At 38.7% G+C, this 21,031-nt stretch overlaps 1 pseudogene; it reads right to left on the bottom strand.

Moving 5' to 3' along the window:
• Positions 1–4,409, bottom strand: part of LOC141517903 (homeodomain-only protein-like) — a 34,295-nt pseudogene extending 29,886 nt beyond the window's left edge.
• Between the last annotated feature and the right edge of the window lie 16,622 nt (positions 4,410–21,031).

Here is a 21,031-nt window from a genome sequence, read left to right as displayed (position 1 = left end):
GACCAGGCAGAAATTCTAATAAAGGCTTGACTAGTGTTGTGTATAATGAAAGCATTACCTCATGACTCCTATCTAGTAGTAGGAGGAGGAGGAGGAGGAGGGGTGTTGTTGTTGTAGTAGTAGTAGTAGTAGTTTAGTAGTAGTAGTAGTAGTAGTAGTAGTAGTAGTAGTAGTAGTAGTAGAGGTCCTTCAATCTCAAAGAAAAACCATTACATAAGGGAAGAAATACACAGAAGATTGATTAGAGTAGGGATGTTGTGCAGACTCCTTTCTTATCTCTTCCAGAACTATGTGAGCCCAGTGGTGTGACATAATAAGATCAGGACAACTGGTGATCAATGGGAGACCAGACCTTTTAGAGTCAGATCTTTCCCAGTTTATGAAGGCTCCTAAAGTATTATCATGTTATTGACTTAGTGACATTTAGTCATAGCTCCACACATGATAGCTAGGCCCCAATGATTTCCCAGCCAAGCAGATACATCCACTATTCAGAACCACCAATCTGACATTTTATGGCAACAAACTTTTGCCAGTAGAATGAAGCTAATCTATCTCTCATGGTCTATTTCTATTCAGCTCTATAACCACAGTCCCCCCAAAGGAACCCAAAGATTCTTGATTTATGAATCCTATCATTTATCAGTAATGCTCCCTACATTATATGGAAATCATGCTGAATAAATAAATAATTAAATGGTGAGCACTTTCCTACTTTAAGTTACTGAATAATAAATATAAGAGACTGAAGATATATTGCTGGGCACAATATAAGCATTCAATAGAAAAGAAATATGGAAAAAGCTAGATGGTGGGAGCCAGGTAAGTATATGATTTTATTTTATGTGCATATGGAATATGTTATGCATAATAAATTAATTAGCTCAAGGAGCTAATACAGAGAAGAGAACAGAAGGGAAGGGAGAAAGGGAACAACCATTTTCTTAAGTACCTACTGTGTACCAAAACTATATTAAGCACTTCATAAATATCTCATTTGAGATGGGAACTCGGAATCCATATCATCCATATTACTCTGCCTGTCTGATAAACTAGATTTAACATAGATTTTTATAAAATTGTTGTTATTTACTCATTTTCAGTCAAGTCTGACTCTTCATGACCCCCTTTCTTGGCAAAGATAACGGAATGGCCATTTCCTTCTCCAGCTCATTTTACAGATGAAGAAACTGAGGCAAAGAGAGTTGTGACTTGCCCAGGGTCTTCCAGATTCCAGGGCCCATACTCTCTCCCTTGTACTACCTAGCTGCCCTTTTATAAAAATAAGTTGCATATAGTAGAGAAGCATAGTTTTGGATTTTAAAAAAAGTACTGGTAAACTGAGTGATTAAACAGTTCAAGAAAGAAATGAAAAAACAACAGATTAGTAAAACTAATCTCACTGAGTGAAATGATTTCAAAGCTCCAGAAAGTTTCAGTTTTGTAATTAAAAACTAGTACAACATTCATTATACTTTTATTGAACATTGGACAGAAGGCTAAGAATTGTTAAGTTCACATGGAGGTCACTCACTGTAGATAAGTACAGACCTTGGTACTTAAGATCTGGAGGGACTTAGTAGTTTCCATCTTATAAGCTATTCTTTATAAACTATCAGAAACTAATTACAAATAATTAGATGGGGGTGGGCAGGAATTCACCTCTAAGAAACCAGGTCTCTCTGCCTGCTATAGTGATTTGTTAGCAAGAAGAGAAACTATATTCTGAAAAACATTAGCAAGAATTAGCTCAGTCCCTGTACTAGTTCCTTATCACTTGCACTGTGCCTTTTTCTAAGGAATCTGCAAAGCTATAACATTGGGAAGGCACCATGGCACATGGGAAAGAGTATTGGCTTTTGAGTTGGGCCCTAATTCTGCCTTGGATGTTTCCTACATATGTGAGCTGAGCAAATCACCAAAGCTCAGTTTCTTCATCTCTAAAATGTGGACTCCGTGGCCTCTAGTTCTGTAGTGTCTCCAAGAAGTGATTGAGGCCAACCTCCTCATTTTATACTTGAAGAAACTAAGACATAAGGAGGACAGATATTAAAGTCCTGGGCAGTTGTTTTATTTTTAAATGGTGAAACTCAATTTCCACACAATGCCTTTTTAAAAATATTGTCTCATTTGAAAGAACAATTTATCTTCTAATCATTCAGGGAAAGGAGAGTGAGACAGAGACACAGACATACAGAGAGACAGAAATAAAGAAATAGAGAAGCAGAGGCAAGATAGACAGTGAAAAGAGACACAGAGACAGAGAGGGAGAGATACTGAGAGAAAGACAGAAACACACAGAGACAGAGGCAGAGAGGGAGAGAGGAAGAAAGACAGAGAGAGAGACACAAAAATAGAAAGAGAGACAGGGAAAAAATAAAGACACAGAAGTAGAGAGGGAGAGAGACAGAGAAACCCAGAGACAAAGACAGAGAGACACAGACATAGATACAGAACACACACACAGACACAGAGGGAGAGAGGCAGAGAGACAGACACAGAGACAGAGACAAAGAAGGAGAGAGAGAGAAACTCAGAGACAGAGGCACAAGTACAGAGACACAGACACAGAGAGACAGAGGCAGAGGAGAGAGACAGACAGACAGAAACAGAGACACAGAGACAGGGCAGACAGAGACAGAGACGATCAACTTTTTTTTTAAAAGAAAGAAAAAAGATCTCTTCAGCTAAGCTATCCCTCAAGCAGGATCTGAAGTGAGCATCTTGAAGGTAACCCTTTTTTCAGAGAAAGCATTTTTAGGAGGTGAGGAAGAAATCCATTAAGTTTTTCAAAACTACGTTTTCTCCCAACCTGACACCCCTGCAGGTAGCCTGTAGCAGCTCTGTCCGGAGGGGGCTGCGGGGCAGGTTGGGCTCCCACCAGCTCCGGGACAGTAAGGGCGCATCTCTCCGAAGTGCTGAAATTCGCCCCGCGCTTGGCCAGCCTCCAGCGCCCAGGGGCTCACCTTGGCCCAGAAGGGCTCCCCTCGCTCGGGCGGCAGCGCTGGGCCGCGACAGCCCCTCCTCTGAATGGGCAGCAACCCCTAGGATGGGCAGCCCCCCTCGGGATGGACAGCTCCTCCTTTGGATGGGCAGCCCCCCTGGGGTTGGACAGCTTCCCCTGGGGATGGGGATGGGCAGCGCCCCCTGGGATGGGCAGCCCCCCCCCCCCCGGGATGGGCAGCTCCTCCTCGGAATGGACAGCCCCCCCCCTCGGGATGGGCAGCCCTCCTCGGGGATAGACAGCCTCCCTAGGGATGGACAGACCCCCTGGGGATGGACAGCTCCTCCTTTGGATGGATCCCCTCGGGACAGCTTCTCCTCGGGGATGGGCAACCCCTCTCTCTGACAGGGGCTTTGACTCAGGCCAGGGGCTGCCAGGCACGGAGTGGCACCTCCTTCCCCTGCTTTCCGGCTGGAGACCTTAATTAAACCTACCCCGACGAGGTGCCCTTTTCAGAGGGTGGCAAGCACCAGGCGCAGCTGCCGCTGTTGGCAGCAGCGAGGCTTGAAACCAGAGAGCTCTAGATTTTTCAAAACGGGGAAAAGGGACTTTAAAAGCCGGATTTCGCTCCAGATGTGGCATACTCGAAAGTGAATCCTTCCCTTTTTTCTCCTGCTTCCCACTATCTAAGAATTTGCTGCAGGACTGGTGAAATTATTAGCGAAAAGTTCAAGGATTTCTGGTATGGCACAAACCAGTTTGTCTTTTTGTGTCTCCATTGTCTCCCTAAAAAAATGAGAATTATACTAACCTCTTCCCATCTCCAGGGAAGGAACAGTTATATAGGCCTTATATTACAAAGGACTCCCGACTCTCTTGTTCTTGACTGTCACGACTTTGAATGGTTACTCTGCTCCCCAATAACCTCAGAACAATTTTCAGTGTAAGGAGTGACCCCTTCCCTACTCTCAGAGAGGCATCCACCTCTTTTTTTTTTTTTTTTTTTTTTTAGGTTTTTGCAAGGCAGTGGGGTTAAGTGGCTTGCCCAAGGCCACACAGCTAGGTAATTATAAAGTGTCAGGTACTCCTGACTCCAGGGCCGGTGCTCTATCCACTGCACCACCTAGCCGCCCTGAGGCATCCACTTCTAAGGAACAATAGCTTACTCCAAGAACAGCAGGAGGCGAAGACCCTTTTTACTGATCCTATCAAATCCCCACTCCAAACTGCACACTAGACCCTGAAACAGTCTCCCTCCTCAACCCCTATTCTCTATTAGTCCCCTCCCCTCCCCCCCTACTATGTTCTTGGTGAGAGACTCACCTTGCTGGTTATCTACCTTCACTGTTCTTCCCAAGGGAGTCCTTAAGGGTGGGGAGGGAGAGAAGGAAGTGGCAACTGCTTGTTCAGTGCCCCAGTAGATTGTATTTCCTTATGGAGAATCTCAATAAAACTGCCCTTTCACTTAAAAAAAGGGGAGGGGAGGTAGGAGGGGAGCTGGGCTAGCCTTATCTGTAGGTTGTCTGCTTTAGCATGATACTGAAATTGCCCCTAATTCCCATTTCTTTCTCTTAAGTTGCTTCCACCCCCCACCCCCAGCTTTTAAAATGTGACTATCTCTGCCAGAGACTCAATACTCTAGACTTCAGTTCATTTATCAGATTTTATTTTTTTCAAAGAGCCATCTGGGAAATTTTTTGAGAGAATGAAACAGAGGGCCATTCCATTTTAAGTTAAAGGAGTTCTGAGTTAAAGGAAAGGTGGAGGGCTTGAAGTATTGCCTAAGAGAAGTAGCCTGGGTGGGGCATCAAAGTACCACACCCTGGGCACCATAAGGGTAAAAAGAGCATAAGTGTGGGGAAAGCTGATAAGAAGCAAAGAACCTTAGAAAGGTTCAGAGGGAGAGCATGAAGACAAACTTAACCCACAATTTGGCGTAGGACTGGTCCTGATAGTAGTGACTATTTTTTTTTAAAGATCCTACTGTGGCAGAAAAATACATGGATTAATTCTTTGTGGTTTATTTCCCAAAGGAATAACTAATGGAACATGCTGTCTATTTTGTTCATTTATTCTATTCAATAATCATAATCCACCTGCTTATACCAGATATTATAATAAGAACAAAAGGAAGCTTTAGTTTTGAAACATTCCTACTGAACCATTAACATGATCCTTAAATAACACACCTTTGAGCACTTGGAGCAATTAATTCTCTTGGCATAGAAAGAGACTGTGGAGACACAACTTGCACCAAGAATGCACTTGAGAAACAGCCCAGACTCCTTAACAAATATAAAAGTAGGATTCTGACAAGCCAGGAATGCCAGGAGGGTCTCCAGTGCTTGTCCTCTGAAGGTCTAAGCAACTCTTGTTTGAATGACTTCTTCCTGTAGTTAATTATGTACTGCCTGGTTTTACTTCTTAACTGTTTTAGGGCTGTGTAACTTGAGGCAAGGTCCCTATTTCCCCCTCTGGAAAAAGAAAGGAATTGAATTGGGATGAGATTTTTTTTTCTTTTTTTTGCAAGGCAATGGGGTTAGGTGACTTGCCCAAAGTCATACAGCATCTGAGGTCATATTTGAACTCTGGTCCTCCTGACTCCAGGGCTGCTGCTCTAGTTGCCTCAGGGGTAGAGGTTCTTAATGTAAGGTCTATGAATTTTCAAAGAGAATTTTGATAACTAATATAATTGATTTCCTTTGTAACCCCATGTATCTTGTTTTTATGGATTTTTAAAGCATTATTTTAAGAAGAACCAGTAGGCTTCACCCAATTGCCAAAGAGGTCTAAGAGTCAAAAGAAAAATAAAAGGTTAAGAACTGGACCCTCGGGAATCTACAGACCTTTAGTTCTAAAGAAGTCTCTGTGTATATCTAGGTTCTTCAACTAGAAATGGTAACTCTCATCAGAGGATTTTTATCATCTTTTTTTCTCTCTCACCTAGAGTACTTTGCAGATTTTAGTTGTTTAATCATTTTTCAGTCATATCTGATATTTTTATGACCCCATTTGGGATTTTGGTTTGTTTTTATGTTGTTGGTTTTTTGAAGGTTTTTTTTTTTTTTTGCAAAGATACTGGGGTGGTTTGCCATTTCCTTTCTCAACTCATTTTATAGATGTGGAAACTGAAACCAATAAGGTGGTTAAGTGACTTGCCCAGGGTCACCCAGCTATTACATATCTGAAGCCAAATTCAAACTCAGAAGATGAGTCTTCCTTACTCCAGGTCTTACACCCTATTCACTGTGCCACCTAGCAGTCTTATATCTGTTTTGTGGATAGCAGGTTGTTTTAAAAAATGCTTTGATTTTTAAAAAGGATCATCATCATCATCATCATCATCATCATCATCATCATCATCAATTTGGGTTTTATGAGCAGAAAGGTCAATGACCAATGTTGGAAGGGATGTGGGAAATCTGGGACACTAACACCTTGTTGGTGGAGCTGTGAACACTCCCAACCTTTCTGGAGAGCAGTTTGGAACTATGTCCAAAGGGCAACAAAAATGTGCATACCCTTTGATCCAGCAATACCACTACTGAGTCTGTACTCTAAAGAGATGATGAAAAAGGGTAAAAACATCACTTCTAAAACAATATTCATAGAAGCCCTGTTTGTGGTGGCAAAGAATTGGAAATCAAGTAAATGTCCTTCAATCTGGGAATGGCTTAGCAAACTGTGGTATATGTGTGTCATGGAACACTATTGTTCTATTATAAACCAGGAGGGATAGGAATTCAGGGAAACCTGGAGGGATTTGCATGGACTGATGCTGAGTGAGATGAACAGAACCAGAAAAACACTGTATACCCTAACAGCAACATGGGGGCGATGTTCAACCTTGATGGACTTGTTCATTCCATCAGTGCAACAATCAGGGACTATTTGGGGCTATCTGTGAAGGAAAATACCATCTGTATCCAGAGAAAGAATTGTGGCATTTGAAGAAAAACCAAGGACTATTACCTTTAATTTAGGAAAAAACCCCTTATATCTTATTATGTAATATTGCTGTCTCTTATACATTATTTTTCTTCCTTAAGGATGTGATTTCTCTCTCATCACATTCAATTTGGATCAATGTATACTATGGAAACAATGTAAAGACTGGCAAATTGCCTTCTGTGAGGGGGGAGGGAAGTAAGATTGGGGGGGAAAATTGTAAAACTCAAAATAAATAAAATCTTTAAAATGAAAAGATTTCCATTTCTTTGCCACCACAAACAGGGCTGCTTTGGTTTTAGTTTGATGACTCAGATGCCCTGGTATATAAAATATTTTATTCTCCCTTCTATCTGCATTGGCTTTTCAGACAACAGTTGTATTCCCTTAAAGAAAAAGAAATCTAAATGTTAGGTGAGTTGATTTTGCTGTACTTTTGAAGACATGTGAAAGTGCAGTGAATAGAGTGCTGAAGGAGTCAGAAAAAACCTGGGTTCAAATCCTACTCCAAATCCTACCTAGCTTTATGTCCTGAGCAAGTCACTATTTCTTCATCTCTAAAATAAGGGTAATAATGGAACTTTACTTCCTGGAGATGTGAGGATAAAATGAGATCATATCTGTAAAACGCTTTGCAAACCTTAAAATGCCATTTAGCTAACTATTATTATTTTTGTTTTCTTAATCTTTGTGACAAAGTAAAACCTTTTGAGTAAGATCAGAAGGGAGAGTTAATGTTTGAAAATAGATGTGGTATGAAAAACAAAAGGCATAAATTTTAAAATGCTGGGTGAAATGTTTTATTGCTCAGCTTATCTTTTTGATATATATTTGCTCAATGTGATAGTTCACCATGAAGGTGGCCTCTCTTTTGAGTCTCTGCCTTCTTCTGAAAAGATAAAGTAAGACTTAACCATGCACAAATGAATGAACTATTGGGTTCCATCTTTTTTGTAACCTAATAACAAAGATATTTAGACCTGAGGGTTGCATAGATTCTGGATGTCCCTGGCTTCTATTCCATTTCCTTTTTCTCAGCAGTTTGCATAGCTCTAAACCCAGGTTGGGTATTAGTTCCTCAAGGCACCAGAATACACGGAATCCTTTAAACAAGTAACTACTGGTTGTAATGAAATAAATTTCTCCAGATAATAGCAAAAAAGCAGAGAAAAATTTAATCACCTGTCTTGAAGCCTTCATCATACTTAATCAACATATAGATCATTTCCACTTGATAGCAACATGTTGAAAATAGATATAACTGCATTAAATATGATGCATTTAACATGCATTAAAAGATATTGTTCTAGATCATATAATATTAACTGAAATTTGCAAACTTTACACTTTAAACTCACTGGAGTTTCACGATGAGCTGTGAGGTGGGTACTACAGATATTATCACCAATTTACAGATGAGGGAAATGAGGTTCAGAGAGTTGAAATAACTTGTTCATAGCCATACCATCATTAAATGCCAGAAATGAAATTTGAAGCTAGGTCTTTTCTGACTTAAAGTCCAGCATTTTTTTTTCATTCTACCTTGGACAGATCTTGCTTAAAATACCAGAATAGAGAATAGGATATTAAACAACAAAAAAGCATATGTGTCTGGCATGGCAATTCAAGTACTCATTATAATACATTTTTCAAAAACAGGAGAGATGCCAAAGTGAACTCAACAGCTGCCGACAAACCAAATGAAATTTCCCTTGTCAAAAGTTTCCAGTTCAACCCTATTAAAATTCTCAGATCTCTAACAATCTCCTTTTTGGTTTCTTTTCCTTTCTTTTCTCTTCCTTTCTCTCTCTCTCTCTCTCTCTCTCTCTCTCTCTCTCTCTCTCTCTCTCTCTCTCTCTATTTTTTAATAGAGGGATCCAATTGAGTAACTATTAGAATTTTATCTGAGTTTCTAAGTTAATCCAATTCTATAGATTAAAGTCAGACCCAAGTAAGAGGTACTTACATGAGAGTTGTGACTGCTTGTTCTGACTGCTTGATCTGAAGAAGCCCTGTTCTTAGATGAAGGGTTCTTTAAATAGTTGTGCTTACTCACTCCTTGGAGAGCACGTGTGTGTGTGTGTGTGTGTGTGTGTGTGTGTGTGCGCACGTTCATGCAGGTACCTGAAAAACCTGCAGTGTGGGGTAGATGAAAATGACAAAAAGAATGTGGATGCTAAATCTGTCCTGGTTTCAGGTTTGCTGTGCAGTCCATTCAGGCAACGACATCTGAAATGGCCAGGAAGTTTTCTTACTGTTTTAAGTCTCTTTTTGTTTCTCCACAGATAAAAAAAAATGAACCTATCTCAAGGTTGGAAGGAGTCAGATCCAGACTGTATGGGAAATGGAGAAGGGTTGGGGGAACCCTTCTAACTTACTTGCTTTGAATGGAACTTTCAGTTAGACATTGCATCACTTCAAAACATCTGCCTTGGGAGGTTGATTTCATGAGTTCCTTTGGCCATCTGCCAAATTGAGTGCCAGCCCACGGTTGCCTAATTAGCAAGAAGTTGCTTTACTACTGGAACTGAATGTACAATATGGTGGCTAAGGGGGAGATCCGGGTTGGGATGATATTATTTTTATTCAACATCAAGAACTTTTAATCTGATTTCTTCAATTCCCACTGGTATTTCTCTCCCTTATAGGATGATTCCAAACATAGGAGTTGGAAGGTTCCTCATAGAAGTTAAATCAAGACTAGATGTGCTTGTGGGTATGCATCTTGAGAAGGAATCCTGATCCTGTGTGTTTGTCACCCTTGGAGGAAGTTACTGAGAACGACTGAGGTCTATTGATGGTTGAGATATATTGTACAAGTGTGGGGGCACTGGTTCACTACTTTTTACTTATTAGTTCCATACACAAATCATTGATTATTTGCAATGTGCTCACCCTATTAGGTTAGAGTTTTTGTGTGAGAGAAGCTTTGAGGTGACTGGGTATGGGAGTGTCTGTATTTCTTTCAGCACATACTATGGGAAGGTTAAGTGTTTGCTTATTTTGCTCTTCTTTTTCTGCATTAATTTTTTTTCTTTGATCAAAGATGAATATCTTGGAAACAGTAGTCACATGTAAAAGAAAGGAAAATATGGCATGCTAAAAAATGAAAAAGTGAAAGAAGATAAGTATTTTTGTACATCTGTGGTATTCAAAGAGCGTACCTGGTGCCAGAGTAAAAGTTTTGTTTTCTATTCTCTAGGCTCAACTGAGATACGAATCTATTTATTCCTGTCTCCCTAATTCCTTGGACACAAGTACTATGTCTTGGAACTGGATAGAGAATATCACAAGACATTTTTTCACAGGGAGGGGAAATGATTTCCAATAGTCACACATCTAATAAACTGGATTATTAGGACTTCAAGTTTTTAAAAATTCCAAATCCAGTTAGTTTGGTGTTACAGTTTTTTCTCATGAAGTAATTAGTGTTATAGCATGTGTATATATATATATATATATATATATATATATATATATATGTATGTATATACATATATATATATATATATATATATATATATATATATATATGTGTGTGTTTTAAAATCTACAAAATCCTTTCTTTTCTTCCCATCACTCAAACACTATCCTAGATCCCTTCACTTTGCAGTTGTGAGAACTGAGACCCAAGAGGCCCAAGGTGACACAGGCCACTATAAATTACTGTCAGAACTGGGTGTGTGATGGAATCAGCTCACAAGATAATTGTTAAATTTTCAGTGTGAGCATTTATATATCAAAAATCTGCACATGCTAAAAATCACGTTTTAGTACTTTGTTAATTTCCTTGATGTCAAAAAATGATGGAGAAAATAATAATGCATGTTAGATTAAAAAGTGGATCCTGTGCATATATTTCTAAACCAGAGAGCTAGTTATTAGATATTTACCAGCATACCCCATCCCAAACCAAAATCCAAATTAGCGTTCAGTCTGTGAGGAATACACTTGTAAAACAAACTGCCGTACAAAGGAAGGAAGGTTTGATGAAATTAATGGGGGGTACTAGGAAAAGAAGAGGCCAGACCTGTCACCCCTCCTATACAGCAAGGTATAATTTGGGGACAGAATGATAGATTTGGCATTAGAAAATTTGGGTTTAAACTGAACCTTTACTACCCTACTCCCTACTTCCCCCCACACACACACTTTTGTGATTTATGGTAAATCACTTCCATTCTCCGGTTTGTAAAAAGAAAAATAATATGAAACCAATAAAAGAGGTGAATTTGATTTTCTCTGTGCTGCCTTTAACTAAATCTAGTTGTTCTTTATTTGGTTTCTTAATATTCTTGTGAGTAAAATCCAGCAAACAAGTAAAACCCAGCAGCTTAACAGGGACCATTTGAGGGCAGCCCATTCTGTTCACCTTGGATGCTCTGTAGGCCCCGACTGCTCCTCCCCATCCTAGTGAAACCTCACAGACCCATTTGCTGTAGTACTTAGTCTAGTTGTTGCCCTTGGGCCCTAAATGGGGTCATCCTGTTCAGGTCTTCCCTGAAGGGAGGGGGAAATAGCAACATCTTATGCACAGAAGCATGGTATTAAAGCCTTCTCATTTCGAAGCCTCTCATTTGAGAAACTAAGGACCATAGAATTTGTGACTTGGAAATCACGCAGAAAGCAAGGAAGCAGAGTCAGCAACTGATCTCAGGCCCTCTGCCTCCAAATCTAATATTTTCCATTATCTCAACCAGCCTCCAAATAAGGGCTAGCAGTCTTGGGAACCTGTTGGATCCTAGGCTGTTCTTCACCATTAATGGTAAGATTTGAGGAATGTTCCATTCTTTTCTCTAGATTTATAAAATCATAGAACCATTGATTTAGAGTTGGAAGAAACTCTAGATTTCATCAAGTCACTCCCTTCCCCTCATTTTATGGATGAGGAAAATGAGTCACAGAGAGGATAATTGTTAATGATATGATAATATGTTAACATGATATAATCAAAGAATATTATTTAATATAATGTAGTTAACATAATATTATATATGTAATATATAATGTATATTATATACATATATTATATAATATATACTTATATAATATACTATCATATATCAAATCATATTATTATATTTATAATAACTAGCTTTTACATAGTGCTTTAAGACTTACAAAAATGCTTTACAGATATTATTTTTATTTGATCTTCTCAAAAAACCTGAGAGGCAGACACTATTTTTAATCCTCATTTTACAGCTGAGAAAGGTATGCAGATAGAGATTAAATTCCAAGCCCAGAGGTCATACAGTTAGTCAGTCTTAGGCAAGATTTGAATTCGTATCTTCTTTACTGAAAACCCACTGTATTCAATGCCACTTTGCTGCCTTAACTTTCTGGCTCCCCTTTGATTTCAGACTGATCATATTGTCCTTCTGGGAAATGCTGGGAAAAGCACTACAGAAAATTAAGAAAAATAAACTGCAAATATTCCATAAATATTAGTCCCTCCTCAAATCTGATTTATTACAATGAAATTTGATATCCCTAGTCTCTTCCTGTTTTTTGATATTCTCATTTGTGGTCTTCAGCTAAAGCCTGGGAACTGTGGACTGCTGCTTACAGTTGCTTTAGCTGCAGAGCCTTATCCAGTTCTAATGTTCTCTAACATCTTGAAATTTTTCATAAATTCTCCTTCCTCTCCAGGCTGTTTGGAATTCTGTTGTCAGTTTTGAATGTACACCTTCCATCTGGGTCATTCTAGGCCAGAAGTTCTTAATATGGTATCTGTGAATTTGGTTGTTTTAAGTATTTGATAACTTTTTCACTATAATTGTATCTTTTATAATCTTATTTAACGTTTAAATGTATTTAAAAACATTCTGAGAAAGGATCCATTCTAGATTTCGAAATGACCCCATGTGATAAACTTTCCGTACTTACAGGATCCTAGGAACTACTTCAGGAGAAAGTTTAAACCCAAATTCTTCTGTCTTGCCTCATTTCTGCTCTAGACCATTATCTGGGTCAGAATCCTCCTCCTGCCTCTTCTCCCATCACCATCTTCAAAGGGCAATGCTTCTGACTTTCTCCTCTCTCTCTCTCTCTCTCTCTCTCTCTCTCTCTCTCTCTCTCTCTCTCCACTTGGGCTTCATTAGTAGCAAGACTTTTCCCTTCTGTTCTGGATGCATACAAACTCTTAATTCATCTGGCCCTTTGCCCAGGACTTCAATCAAATGAGAGCTTTCAGGACCTTGATCTTTAGATCCTGACCGTGAATGAGGCCCTGAGAGAGTAATTAAGACCTAAGGAGGAAGGGAAGAAGAGTTGTGGGAAAGTGACAGGTCATTGAAGGCCATCTCACGGTAAATATTCTTGACTTTAGAGGACTGATGGTAACCTTTTCTGAGAGAGATGGTGGATTATAGGTACAGAATGAGGAATATGTCAGTTTTGGACAAAGTATTGGTTTATTTCACTTAAAACATCTTTTGTGTTATAAAGGGAAATTTTATTGGGGAGGGGGGTGATAGAGGGAAAGATCGAGAAGGTATCATGGGGGAAGCAATAGTACTGATTCTTACAAAGCACTAAAAATGTTTATTTACATTAAATAGGTGTCTTTTTTTAAATGTTAGGGAGAATAATTTTTCCTTAGTACCTTACCCTTTCAAGCATTAGTTTGAATTTTGAAGTTTCTGGAATGGTAGCATTCTTTCTTCTACTTATAAGGACTGGGTGTGGAATCTGACTGATTAAAAGAGAATATCTCTAGCATGAATGATAGGGAGTTATAAGCTGGCCACTCAAGTGTCTAATTAACCTAGTTTACTAATCACCTTTCTCCTCTCCTTTGTAGTTGAATTCTCACCCTACCTAGTTCCCAAAGTCACTGCAAAAAGTGGGAAGAAGTGATGAAGGGAAGTCTCAAACTCCATACTTCAAACTCATCTTGAGGATGGGGGTGCCACTAAGGCAAATTAATTCAAGGTCCAACCTGGGTGACACATAGAAATGATAGGATTTAGAGATGGAAGAGTTCTTAGAAATTATCTAATTCAAAAATCCTATTTTATGGATGAGGAAACTGAGGCCCAAGGAAAGACATTATTTATCCAAAGGTCATATAGATAGTAAGAAGCAAAGCAAAGATTTGTGACTATATATCCATTATTCTTTCCAGTAGGTGGAAGTAGAAAGTTTGAGCATTGGGGAGGGCAAGAGAACATAGGTTTTTGAAAAAAACTTAACTGAATTCAACGACAGGTGTTCTTAACCTATTTCTGTGTGTCATGAATCCCTTTGTTGGTCTAATGAATCCTGTGGACTCCTCAGAATAATGCATCATTGCCTATATTCATAATAGAAAGAAATGCTTAATTTCAATTAAAGATTAGCAAAAATAAAGATGCATTTTTTTCTCTGACAAATTTCACAGACCCTCTAAAGTCTTTGAAGGTCAGTGTACCCCGTGTTAAGAACCCCTGCTCTAAGACATGTTAAATAGATTCAAGGAACTGGAGCTCCTCATATTATGCATTTGCTTAAACAAGTATGTGATTAGAATAGCCAATCTTTGTGATAGTACTAGTGTAAAGAGATGAGTCCTGGGAACATTTAGGAGATCATTGGAGTTTGAGCCACTGAGTAGAATTTTATTAACAGAATGAAGAAAGAAATCTGGAGGGGAAAAAAAAGTGACTCAACTTGACAGAAGAAACTTCTGAAAAAGTGAGAGGGAGAGAGATTTTGTGTGTGTGTGTGTGTGTGTGTGTGTGTGTGTGTGTGTGTGTGAGAGAGAGAGAGAGAGAGATGATGATGATGATGATGATGATGATGATGATGAAGATGATGATGGTGTCTAAGATTCCTTCATTCTTCTACATTCTAGGATTCTGTGAAATGGAAATAGGGCAGGTACTGATAGAAGATTAGAGATTGGAGGTAGCAAACAAAGCAATTTACTTGAGGAGTTGCCAAAAGTAGGAGGGGCAGCTCACTACCTCTACACATCATTGTGGATTTTGTAACATACTTGTTGGGAAACTGTAGGTTTAAAAAAACTATCATTTGTGATGAAATTAATGTTTTGGTCCCTTGTGTTTTATTATTCAATTTTTGTCCTACTATGCATTTCTGGAAAAGCTAATCTAGTCTTGAACATTTTAAGCATGGAAGCATAAACTGTGTCTTCTCTAATCCATTTCTATACTGGAACACAAGACTGGGCAATGGTTGCTCATACATAGATTACTGCTCATGATTTAATGTTGCCTATAAAATGCCTTCTGATGTGGGCTATTACATAAACCAAGGTAGTTGCTATTGCATCTGACTTTCAGTCTGACTGTGGAGTCGCCCCTGAGACTGGTCTTTCCAGTGAGTGCTGTTGTACCTGCAGGAGAGCTTGGTGTCCTGGGTTGGTTTCACATGGCTGACCCTGCTACCTTTGGTTTTTGTTTCATTTTGTTGACCTATTATGAAAGAGATCCAGGTGTTGGCTGCTTCTCTACTGCCCAGCCTGGGCAGAGTTGAAACTAAGATAAGTCTCTGACAAGTTTTTTGGTCCTGGAAGGGTCAGAAAGGGAAGAGGAGAAAGATAGGATGAAAAATCTTGCCTCTGTTCCAAAAGAGAGCTGGAGATTTTCCTCCATATAAAAAAATGTCATCATTTCCTAGAGTAGGATGGTGCCTGAGGATTCTGAAATACTTGGCAGATTCTAATCGACCAACTGATTGTGTTCTAAAATCCACTTGGAAATCAGTGACTTGGAAGCAGGAACACATAGTACTTTTCCAATCAATGAACAGGCATTTATTAAATGAACCAAACACTGGGCTAAATTTTGGGGATATAAAGAAAAGCAAAAATAGTCCTTTCCTAAGGAGGTTGGTTACCCATGTCCCTTGACCAACTCATAGAAGCTTATTAATTCTAGGATATACCTAATGTATCATATTAAATATGTTTACTTTCTTCTTCTTTGTATATTGGTTTATGTGAATGTTTTAAGTTCACAATAAAAATAATTTTTAATTGATACTTTATTTTTTCAAATACATGTTATAAAAGTTTTTCAACATTCATCCATATGCATATGTATATTTTTTAAATTACTTAATTTCCTTTCACCCTCCCTTCCCATCCCCATCTCCTCAGTGGTGAACAATCAGATTAATGTTGTACATACACATTTTTGTTAAATATGTTTACAGAATAATCATTTTTCTGTATAAGGAATTAGGACTAAGGGAAGGAAATACATAAGAGAACTTTTTTAAAAAGTGAATATAGTGTTCCTCAGATTCTGAAGGGTTTTGTTTTGTTTTCCTTCCTCTGGATAGAGATAGCATTATCCATTGGCAGTCTAATATGGTTGTCCTAGCTCTCTGAACAAAAAATAAAATTAAATAAATAAAAATAGATGAGTACAGTAGAACTGAGTTGTATTCAGAAAAATACATTCAAAGTTCCAGCTTAAGAAATAAGAATTATATACCTCCTCTTCCTCCCATGACACATTGACATTAAACCAAGGGGCAGTAGGCATAGGGATAGGACTTTGGAAGGGAGGGGACTCCAGGGTTTATCTGTAGAGGGCAAGAAGGAGGATGAGGGGTGGGAGAGAGCTCTGAGGAACTGGGCTCAGTTCTCCAGGATGATTCCTTTTCTCAGGGTCCTAGGTTTTTATTTGCTGGCTTTCTTGTGCCTTGTTATCCATCAGTTGCATCCAACTAGATTTTTGTTTCTCCTTGATGTACCATGGAACTTAACTTACAATCATAGATTTAGAGATGGAAGGACCTTAGAGACTTAAGTCCAATTCACTCATTTTTCAGATGAAGGGAACTGAAGTACAAAGAAATTGCATGATATCCCTGGGGTCAGACAGCTACTAAGTGTTTGAGGATTTGAACCCAAGTTCAGGTCTAGTGTCCTGTCCAATATACCATGTTCCCTCTTTTGAGTGAAAAGCAGTTTTCTAGTTTTCTCCCCTATTAACTTCCTCAGTAGAAAGTAGATCCAAATTCTTTTGAAGATTTAAAAGATAATTACTGCTAAGAATACTAGGCTAACAATTTGGGGGTTCTCTTGAAATTTCTTCCTACCTTTTCTTTTCAAGCCTATTTCATCTTCATTTCAAGTAATATGTGTCTTGGGCATTCTCTCACAAGAGTTAGAGAGGATACTCTAAAGACCAGAACAGGACTTTGGGCAAGGAATTATGGTGAGGTCTGTGGGCTAGGGCTACTGCCCAGGAGCCCAACCCTAGAGGAGAGAGAAAAGAGTCACTTTAGGGTATGAAGATCTGCCTTCCCCTCTTCTCTTCTCTCCTCTCCACTACTGCAAATCTTACCACTAAAGATCCTATTCTGAACTAGTACTGGGGTTAGAAGCGGAATGGAAAACCCAGGAAGCCACAGTGAAGAAGGGGTTACTGAGAGAGAGAGATACCACGGGGAAGGGGGTGAGTTGAGAAGGGGAACTCTTGTAGGTATGCAGTCACCAGGAGGGTGAAACTCCTCTCAGGAGGCTATTGCTACAGAAGAAAGCTGTTTGTAAATCAGAACACACTATTTATTGTTTTTTTCTTTTTTTTCCCAATTAACAAGCATTTATTTTCTCTCCCTTCTATCTTTTCCTTTTACCATTAGGAGAAAAAAAAAGAAAAACAAAAACTTTTGTAACATATGCATGGCCAAAACAAATTCCCACATAAACATGCCCAAAAATGTATGTCTAAGTCTTTATCTTGAGTTTATCACTTTTCCGTCAGGAAGCGAGTAATCTGATTTGTTATGAGACCACTGCAATGTTATTTGATCTTTGAATTGATCAGAATTCTTCAGAGTTTCAAAGCTATTTAGCTTTACAATGTTATATGAACTCTTCTCCTGCTTTAGCTCACTTCATTTTGCATCAGTTAATACAAATCTTCCCAGGTTTTCTGAAACCATCTCTTTTATCATTTCATATGGCACAATAGCAAAAAGAGAAGAAAAATAAATCAAAGAAAATAAGTACAGGCAAAGAGGAAACAAAAAAAATATCCATTTTTGTAGAGAACACTACATAATCAACAACATTCATTGCAACAACAACTTCATCAAAGTTGCAGGATATGAAATAAATTCTATAAGTCATGAATTCTTAATCATTTCTTGGTGTCACAGACTAGTTTTGCAGTCTGGTAAAACTCCTCAGAATGTTTTTGAAAGGACAAAATAAAAACACGGAGGCTTACAGAAGAATAGGGAATTCAGGAAACTCTCTGGTCTGCTAAGGAAGATGCCCCGGGGATGTTCAAAAATTCTTGACAGGAAAGCTGAGCTACCGTTTTAGAGTAAGATCAGCAAAGAGGAAGGAACGTGTGGCTGTTTGTGCCAGCCAGTCTCTATTTTCCCAGGAATCTTCTCTCCCTCTACCAGCATAAATCAACACCAGTCATGAGGTCCAGGTTCCTGATTTTCTTTCCCAAATGCATGGTCTGACTTGACCAGATAAAAGATTTATAAAAACACAATAGACTTTGGCCCTTTGGGGCCCCACTGGGCTGCCCAATTTGGCCCAGGGCTCCATCATTCTTCCTGATGTATCCCATATCAATGAATTGCTTTACTGTTTTTACTGATTTTCATGTTTGGTACTTTGGGGTACTTTGAACCTTCCTAAGTCTGTGTTAAGACAAAAAGAAATCAGTTATATAGAAATACAGTTATCAAGATACTTTTTAAAAAAACAAGTTGGGAACTCTTGACTATGTCAATCAGTATTCTATATTTTACAATACAATAACAACTACCTACTGTTTAAGGTTAAGCATTTTCTTAGGCAACCACACAGTGAGGAAGATGGATTAGAGGAGCTTCTCACCCTGTGATTACCTGATTCAGTGTAAATAGCTGAGCTACAGTCTGCAAGATTGGAGCCCCCTTTGACCAGCAAATACTTAGAAGCCACAAAAAAGGGATTACTTGGGCCTTTTCTTTAAAGCTGCTTTGTCAGCGATTGTCTGTCAAAGATACTGAACTAATAGTCAGGTTCTAAATGACTTTCGCTGTACTGATATTTCAGAGCTAAAAAAAAAGGGGAAGGAAGTAATGTGGCAGAGGGGCTATCAGGGGGTGATTTTCCAAGGCATCATAATGACTGGCAGCTATGGAGGAGGAATGGAATGTCTTGGAGATGGGAGAGCAGCAAGCAAGAATTCCCACAACAAAAGGAGGCAAAATTATCCATGCAAATGCTTTGGTAGACCAAGGCTTCTCTCAAAGGCACCACAAAAAAAAAAAAAAAAAAGGAGCAGCAGGCAAATAGGGTGTGTTTAGAATATGAGGGTGTCCAAAAAGAAATCAGACTTTCTCTGGAATGAAGGAAATGGTTGGTTAAGGAGGGGAAATGATTCTTCATAATGGAACAGAACTATTTTAGAGCTAAAGAGAGGAGGCTTTCCTTAGGAAGGATACCCAGCAATCAGTGGAGATTCAATAGCCAATTCCAACCCAGTATGCTCTTCTAAATAGCAAGCATTCTCAACCTGGTTCCATGAGTAGATTTCAGAGGATTCATGAATTTGGATGAGGAGAAAAGTTACATCTTTCTTTTCACTAGTCTTTAACTGACATTTAGCCTTTCGTTCAATTGTTTGAAACCATTATTCTACAAAGGGATCCATAGCATCCAAAAAAGTTAAGAACCCTTGTTCTGGATGCATTTCCAAAGTCATATTTATAATAATTCATATAACGTTCAGTTCGTTTTTGACTAAGTCCTCAAAAGTTGGAAAATACCAAGTGTGAGATTAAAGCACTCTTGATAATTCTAGTAACTGAAGCCATTATTTGGGGGTAAAAAACAAATAAAGTTGGAGTCCGACTTATACAAGTTGGAGTACACACTTATACTTACATAAATGAGTCATGCCAACTTACACATGCAAGTTTTATGTATCATTACTAATGTTTCTATTTACAGGGCAGAGTAGGCACCACTCAAGTGGAAGGTTGTCAAAGGCAGTGAGTACTATAGGGAATTTTAGGGGCACTGGACTGGCCACTTGGGCACTACACAAAATTCTAAAATAATTAATTCTCCCCTTAACTCATACTTTTAGGTCTTCCTTTGTGCCAGTTTCCCAACTTTGGGTTCCAGGGGCCCAATAATATCTCCTTTGTCCTCAAGTATCCCTTTTACATTAATAATAATAATAATAATAATAATAATAATAATAATAATAATAATAATAATTCTATTTTATCTAGGTGTTAAGTCAGCTGATGAGCTAGGTGACATAGCAGAGACAGTGTTGGGTATGAAGTCAGGAAGTTCTGAATTCAAAACTGGATTCAAACACTTATTAGCTGTGTGATCCTGGGCAAGTTACTCAGCCCTTTTGACTCAGTTTCCTTTTCTGTAAAATGAACTGGAGAAAGAAGTGACAAATTACCCCAATTCTTTGTCAAGAAAATCCTAATTGGGGTCTTGTAGAGTCAGGCATGACTGAACAACACAAAGTAGAATGTAAATGACTACCAATTTTAATCTCCCCCTCCCCCCAAAAAAGGTATTTTAAAAGAGGGCCTTTGACACAAATTAATCTCTAATTGCTAGAACTCAATAGGGTTTTAAAAAAAGTCTCAGGCCTTCCCACTTCATTCTGATATTTTTCAGATCATAGGATGGGGTGTGGTTAGAGACATTTCCTAAATGTAAAGTCTGGGAAGCAATGTGGTATGGTGGAAAGAATGTTGGATTTGGAGTCAGAAGTCTGGTTGCACATTCTGGCCATTTGATTCTGGACAAGTATTTTATCACTTTGTGCTTACTTACATCTATAAAATGGAGGGGTAAAACTAAATTTCTAAAGTAGCTTTAATAAGATCTTAGATTTGATTCTGGAAGAGATCTAAGATGTTAACAATTCAGTCCTACTCTCATTTTTACAGGACCAGAGAGATTGTGACTTACCCAAGGTCACACAGCCACCAAGTATCTGAGAATATCCTTGACCTGGATTTTCCTCTGTCTATGTGACCACTCTGTCTCTCTGAGAGAAGATAGGAACATCACCCAGGCAAATTTCTGATGTAGTAGAAGTTTCTCTTTTTTGCCCTTTCCAGTTCCTTTTGCTATATTCTTTCCACCATCCCCCCCCCCCCCAACAATTTTTTAGCTTTTCTCATCTCCTGGAA

This window comes from Macrotis lagotis, chromosome 3 (genome assembly GCF_037893015.1).
Source record: "Macrotis lagotis isolate mMagLag1 chromosome 3, bilby.v1.9.chrom.fasta, whole genome shotgun sequence".
In the NCBI taxonomy this organism is placed as follows: domain Eukaryota; kingdom Metazoa; phylum Chordata; class Mammalia; order Peramelemorphia; family Peramelidae; genus Macrotis; species Macrotis lagotis.
The sequence above is the reverse complement of the archived record's forward strand: the minus strand, read 5'-3'. Positions and strand labels throughout refer to the sequence as shown.